Genomic DNA, 6,974 nt, shown 5'->3' with positions numbered 1-6,974 from the left:
GCCTGACCTGCCCCCCAGCCGCCGATGCCCCCCAGCACCACGAGCCCCCAGACATGAAATTGCTACTCACCGACATGAAATTGCTACGTTCCCGAACAATTCGATTTCTGCACTATTTGTAATTTTCAGTGTTGCTGTATTTCACTGTACACACACTCTGAAACTTCCTCTTGCATTCATGAAAACACCAGGATTATCTCGCCTTCACATTCAGTCTGTAGTGCCTGAAAGCGATGTCTTGTTAGACAGCAGCAATCCCCCATGGAAATGGTCCATTCATTGTGGCTGCTTTGTAGTGCCAGAGGAGGACAGTCTGGATTTACTTGCTAATTTATCAGCTTGAATTTGCGAGGGGACAGAAGAAAAAAAATCAGCAGAACATAGCTGAGTTGTGAAGCACAAGGGAACTGAAGAGCTAAAAGGGAACTTTAAAGTGGCTGATGACATTCAAAACCAAAGTATTTACATATACAACTACGTACGTCTTAATGTGGAGCTTCACAAGAAAGCTGAACGACAGAAAGCCACACAATACACGTCATTATTTTCAAAGGTAACAAAAACTTGCATTTCTTTTCTAATCCCAATAAAATACTTCTGTTCTCCCAAATAAAAGTATAAAACAAAAATTACTTTTCCGATATAGTGCCCTGTGTCTTTAAGCCTAATTTAAGGTAAGTTTGTTAAATAATGTCAATGCTCATGTACAAATTAAAGATACAACCTTCCATTTAAAGTTAGGACAAATTAATAGAAGTTGTAAGAGTGCAAGTTAGAAACAGTCCCCCTTTTTTTTTTCCTTTCCTCCTTTTTTTTCCTTTCCTAAGACTTCCCAGTATTTTGTCTGCACAAAAGTTCTACCACATTGCCAAACAGATCAGCTGCTCTCAGAGCACCTGACTGCCCAACCAACCATTTTCCTGGAAGTGTTGGACACACGCAGCACTTATTTTTGTGTGTCTGGAGGCAGACCCTAAAACATAGACCATCACACAGTTTACACAGGAAGGATCAACAAGACAGTACAGACATGCACGCACCACACTGGTTCACCTTAGCTTACCCAAAAAGCAGAAACCTAAAGGCAAAAAGTCTTCATGCACACACACGCACCACCCCCCGTCCCTTTAACTTCTGATTAATTCCCTGCAATTTATCCAGTCTCCGAGCACACTGCAGAAAACTCAGTATGTCCACGCAGGTCTTAGCGGTTGGGCTGAACTCTAAGCACCAGTTCGTGCAGCCAAACGACTCCGATCACACTTACATCGCTGGTTGAGGCAAGATCTTAAACGTGAGTCACTTCCCACTTGTACTGTTGAAAAACCAGTTGACTGTGTATTCACCAACCCACCATTAGAACAGTCGCATCACCCAGAGTACCTGTCTGCTCTGTGCCAGTACCCGTCCAGTTCTGGATCGACATCAGACTGTGGTGCCAAACTTGGAAACACTGGGCTGGATTACTGCTCACTAACCCAATAAAATCGTTTCTCTCTCTCCCACTAGAAAATATCTGCGCTCAGCAGAGATGCTGCCACGTTGAGGTTGCAACGTACCTACTTCTTGGTTTTGCCAACTTTCCTTCAGTAACAGTTGCTGCTGCCTGTCGCAGCTGGGCTGCATAGGATTATAAAGACACAGGGATAATGATGAGGAAGAATACGGTTTAAATAAGAGCACAGAGTAAAAACTGAGGTATTTTAAAGGAAGGGCAGAGAGAAATTGCATTTCTTAATCCCCTTTTACCCTTCAAAGCATCATTGCACCCAGAAATGTAGTTTTCCTTGTGACAGAAATAACTATAATTTCTTTCTGTGTAATTCAGCTCTTAGATTGTAACAACAATAAAGTACTACATACAAAATTACTGTGAATTTTTTCAATTCATTTGAGAAAAAGCAATTTTGGACAATTTGAATGTGATCCTTAATCAAGCCTAGATTTTCTTTACATTGAGGGAATCGTTATTTGTAGAACTCCTTGTAGTTGAAATTGGAACGGTTCCTACCTGCAGTTACGCTGAATCTAGGTGACGTTAAAACTGACGCTGGTTCGATGCTCTGAACATAACCTGATTTTCTGCCTGCCTGGTACAGCAGGCAACAGAGAAGGTGCTGAGAAGGAAAGCAGCTCCAAGCCATTCTGTGGACCATGGATCAATCTCAGAATGAATTATTGCTAGCACAGAAAAGGAGTACATGGTGCATCCACCCAGCAAGTGCTGTAGTGGCATACAGAGCATGAATAAAAGATTTTCCTACGTAATCACACATTTTTAAAGCTAAGGAAGACTTTGTGCAAGACTGAGTGCGTTTCTGTGTTTTTAAAACATTTTTCATGTTTGAACAGACACCTAGCAGCTGGCAAACTGACATTCCTCATGAAGGATGTTCTTTACACACAGGGGCATTATGAGCAGCTGTAGTGCAAGTTTCTCCAGCTGCGGATCACAGCCTCACCGGAATGGGCTGGACTGCCTTCACTAAGGGGAGAGGATGACCAAAACCTCCTGGAATTCCAACTCTGACCATGATTCCTAAGACTGCTAACACAGTAAGCCATACACTTCGTCAGCGGCTTGCATGTTGTGCACCTGAGCCACAAAATACTCGCCTTCGGTAATAAAGTGAAAATTAAAACTGTTCAATCACTTTGATTATATTCATCTTAAAGATCGTCTGTTTCTACATTAATCAACTATCAACTCAGAAGGATCTCTTGTTTCCTTGAAAACACAAACAACATGTGAATAAGGTCTTTTGTTCTTACCTTGGCTGATTCACACTTCCCTCAACCCACACTGTCCAATTCCCAAACCCACAGAAGTCAGTCATGGAAGGAACAGCTGCTATCCTGCCGTCACTGGTCTGGCCAGAGCCGAGGCATCTGTGAACTCGGGACCCACCGTGTGAAGCTGGTGTGACGCTTGAGCTACAACTATCATTGTGCTGACGCAGCAGTGTGGCACAGTAACATGAACTAGAGCATATACACTAAAAATCCTCCTTGATTATATCTCAATCAGAAACAAATGTTATAATTAAACTGCAATAAAAATATTAATGCAAAATAGCTTTTGTTTTGCCTCACTGGGATGCATCTTACCAACAGGCCTTTCTCAATGGGTTCTCAACAGCTATCAGAGAAAATATGAAAAGATCAATGATAGAAAGCTAAAGTAACTACTGTCTAGTCCTAAATTTGTCATTAACTTCAATAATTCAGTTTTTTGTAACTCATCATATTCTTCTTTTTCTTTTTTAAACTGTCATGGCACTTCTGAATCCTATGGCTGGGCCTAGGTGTAAACCAGACAAGTTTAAAATTAAAACTACATTTTGAAAGTGTATACATAAGGTTCCTTTGATAATACATTGTCTTTTTATACCTTTTGCGTGGATGTTTAAATTTTGAATATATCTGTTCCTAAAAGTAAAAAAACCCCACCTGAAATTTCAGCACATTTTATTTCTGGTATGTAAAATGTCACCTGTCTCTAGATAAAGATTAAAAAAAAAAAAAAAAGCTTGTTGTAGTAATTTTTTTTTTTTAATTTACACATCTTACCTTGTTATCTTTAATGTTTCTTAGCAGGGATTAGAGGGAAACTGGATGCAGTTCTCTTCAACTCTATGAGCTCATAAGAGCCAACTGGCGCAGACTGTAATTATGTTTGGGTGCTGTCAAGATGTCACACATTTGCTGTGCACTGTGAAATATGTCAATAGTTTGGCAATGCTAGTTTTAACCTGTAACTATTCCCTGAACTTAATTGCTTCATGATGCTAAACAGCAGTTTTTGCCACACACCTGGAAGGGGGGCAGCAACATAAGCTGATCAAGTACACAGGAAGTGCTCTGGATGCCTATGGATAGAAACAAGTCAGTAAAGTATCAGACACAGTCATTAAACCAACTTTTGTTCCCTTCCTCTAGTCTCTCCTCCTCAAGTGAGGAACCAGCAAGCGTAACCAGCTCCTTTGCCGAGCGTGTCAGTCCGAACGAGACGCAGCTCTGCATCTGTTCAGAGGGACTGGGGCACCCTTTGATTGCCAACGTCAAACACTATTTTCAGAGTTAGGATGAAAGAGATGCTTTGAAAACTCTTTTTTTTCAAAACAGAAAGGAGGTAACTTTCGATTTGGTATACCCTTGCTTGGTCTCGTCTACTCTTAAAAACCAAACCTGCAGTTTTACTACGCAGTACCACAACTCACATGAGCAGTGGAAGCTGTAGCGCAAGTACGATACAGGTACCTTTAACTCTGTCCGTATTGCTTTACAGAAATAAAACAATAGCTTCCCAACTCACGTTTCTTGTCTTGGCTACCTTATCACTTGCATTATTTATACAGCTCTTCAGGAGAAATACTGTCGTGGCAGTCTAGAATCCATCTGTTCCCTACAGACACGTGTGACATTAAGAACACAGCACACGGAAAAGTGGCACAAAACATGATTGCTCTTTCAGCGAGTTTTCCCTACGTACTTTGTGACTGTTTTAACTGTATATAAACCCCTTGTTATTTCAGACTGGGCAGGGGAAGACTGCATTTGTTTGTCTCATTCAGATTTGGTCGTTCAGCTCCTTACTACAGCGCTTGTTACAAGTGGTTGTTACAACTCCTCAGCCAAGTGTGTGCTGCAGAACAGGAAAAACCCAACTTGTCTGGTGACTGTACGTCACCAAACGTAACAGTGGGTATCTAAATCTGAAATAGTGTTTTATTTTATACAATTTATAATCAGTTTGATGTCTGCAATAATTTCACAGTAAGGATGCAGAGTAACTCATCGAGGATTGACTCTGGATTGTCCCCATGCCATTCAAGGCTTCAAACGTCTGACACCCAACGTACCTAACTGCCACAGTAGTTTGCTTTTCATACTCTTAGTCCCATTTCAAATGACTCTACAGACGCATCTTCACCTCATAAGAACATTTTCATCCTCTATACACCTTTTTAAACCCTGAATATTGCACAGACAGTGCTTTAGAAGCATATACACCACCTGTCACAGATTTTTCATGAATCTTCAGAATGGAGATACTGGAAACGACCTGACTTCGGTTCGGTTTTCTTTCTTCTTCAACTTTTTGAGATTTTGTTGTTTTTTCCACAGCTTGCTTACTGTGAAACACAGAATCAAACATTATTTTTTCTAATAACAAACTGTTATGGAAATGTCAGTTTTATGATAATGCAAAGAACACTTACGTAAGTATGTGTGTATCTTGGCCAACTAACACATCTGCTGGATTGTATTACTGCCACTTACTGTTCTGTCAATAAACTAACATATATCAGGACACTGAAGTACCGCGTCAACGTATCTGCGAAAGAAAAGATTTTAAGCCTCACTCTGTGCCAAAACTGTTTCTTAAAGTCTAGCTCACCTGTGCCGTTTCACCAACAGGAACATGCTGAAGAGGGCTCTCAGAGGCCAGTACCAACACCACCGTTGTGGTTGTAGCCAAGACCTCGGTAAGGGCAGACAGTGGGGCTGCAGCAGAGGAAGACAGCCCATGAAACAGTGCTGCATCAGCACAGTAGCTGTCACCTGTGACAAAGCCACCTCTAGCAGTTCTCACTGTTTTACTGGAGCTGCCTGATGCAATTGCCAAAACAGAAAATAGACTTGAGTGTTAAAACGTAGTTTCTGTGAAAAAGCAGGAAGTGAACATCCAGAAATAAAAAGGAAACCAAACCAGGAATTAGGGAGACGTACGCCATTTGTGGAATAAATCACAGACCGCTTCTACACGGCAAGGATCTCACTAGAAGTGTGACTGGAAGCGAAGAAATCACAGGAATGTGCTGCTACCCAGAGTAGCAAATGGAGTTTAAAAGGTTCATCCCCACCATTTTCCCCATACGCATATGCGATTTGGCATGAACTTTATGGAAGTCCAGGAATGAGTTTAAGGACAGAGAAGTACCAGTAATCCAGATTCTTAAATGCATTGTGCGTGACTCTAAGCGAAACAAATGGACATCATGACACCTCACATATAGAGGGAAAATCCTTAAAGAAGTTTTACAAAAGAAAGTTGATGACCTTTGCATGGGAAATTTTCTGCTTTAATGCAAAAACCCTGCCTCAAGAGATGAAGTATACCCTGACTTAGCTGATAATTAGAAGTCTAAACCCTTGAAATGTCGCCATTCTTCATACAGCACCCAGGCATAACCAGCTCTCCTTCTGAAGCAGAGATTTAAAGCCAATGACACCAAGACCCCAGTTTACTATATTAAATTCTACAATAGGTTCTGGTTTGCTAATTGTTTTACTCTCCAAAGTAAAACTCAGCTGTTACTATTCCCCCTGGACAGAGTGGATTTTCAAATCAGAAGTTTGTCTCTTATGTCATTTATTAATTTTTTAAAACATTAACTGTGAAGACAAAATTATGCGTATTTTAACTGAGGTTAGCTCTTTGAGAATGAAACCACATTCTGAATTGAAAACTGAAAACCAGGTTATGTTGGTTGGCTGTTATGAGGGGGTACACCAACACAGACACCCCACCCCCACCCCCCATTTTAAATATTGACACTTCCTATACAATCGTATGAGGTACTGGAGTTTATCTTATTATCTTTAACATCCCACTGATATTTAGATCCTGCCCAGCATCAGGGTAGTCCCTCACCGTGAAGAAGTCTTTCCTCATGGTCACACTGAACCTTCCGTTTCCCAGTTCATGGCCACTGCCCCTCATCCTGTCACTGGACACCACTGAGAAGAGCCTGGCCCCATCCTCCTGACACCCCCCCTTTAGATATGGATAAGCATTGATAAGATCCCCCCTCAACCTCCTCTTCTCCAAGCTAAACAGACCCAGCTCTCCCAGCCTTTCCTCACATGGAAGGTGCCTCAGGCCCTTCATCATCTCAGTGGCCCTGCGCTGGCCCCTCTCCAGTAGCTCCTTGTCCTTGAGCTGAGGAGCCCAGAACTGGACACAGCAC

This window comes from Eurypyga helias, unplaced genomic scaffold (assembly GCF_000690775.1).
Source record: "Eurypyga helias isolate BGI_N326 unplaced genomic scaffold, ASM69077v1 scaffold36245, whole genome shotgun sequence".
Taxonomy (NCBI): domain Eukaryota; kingdom Metazoa; phylum Chordata; class Aves; order Eurypygiformes; family Eurypygidae; genus Eurypyga; species Eurypyga helias.
This window is presented reverse-complemented; position numbering follows the sequence as displayed.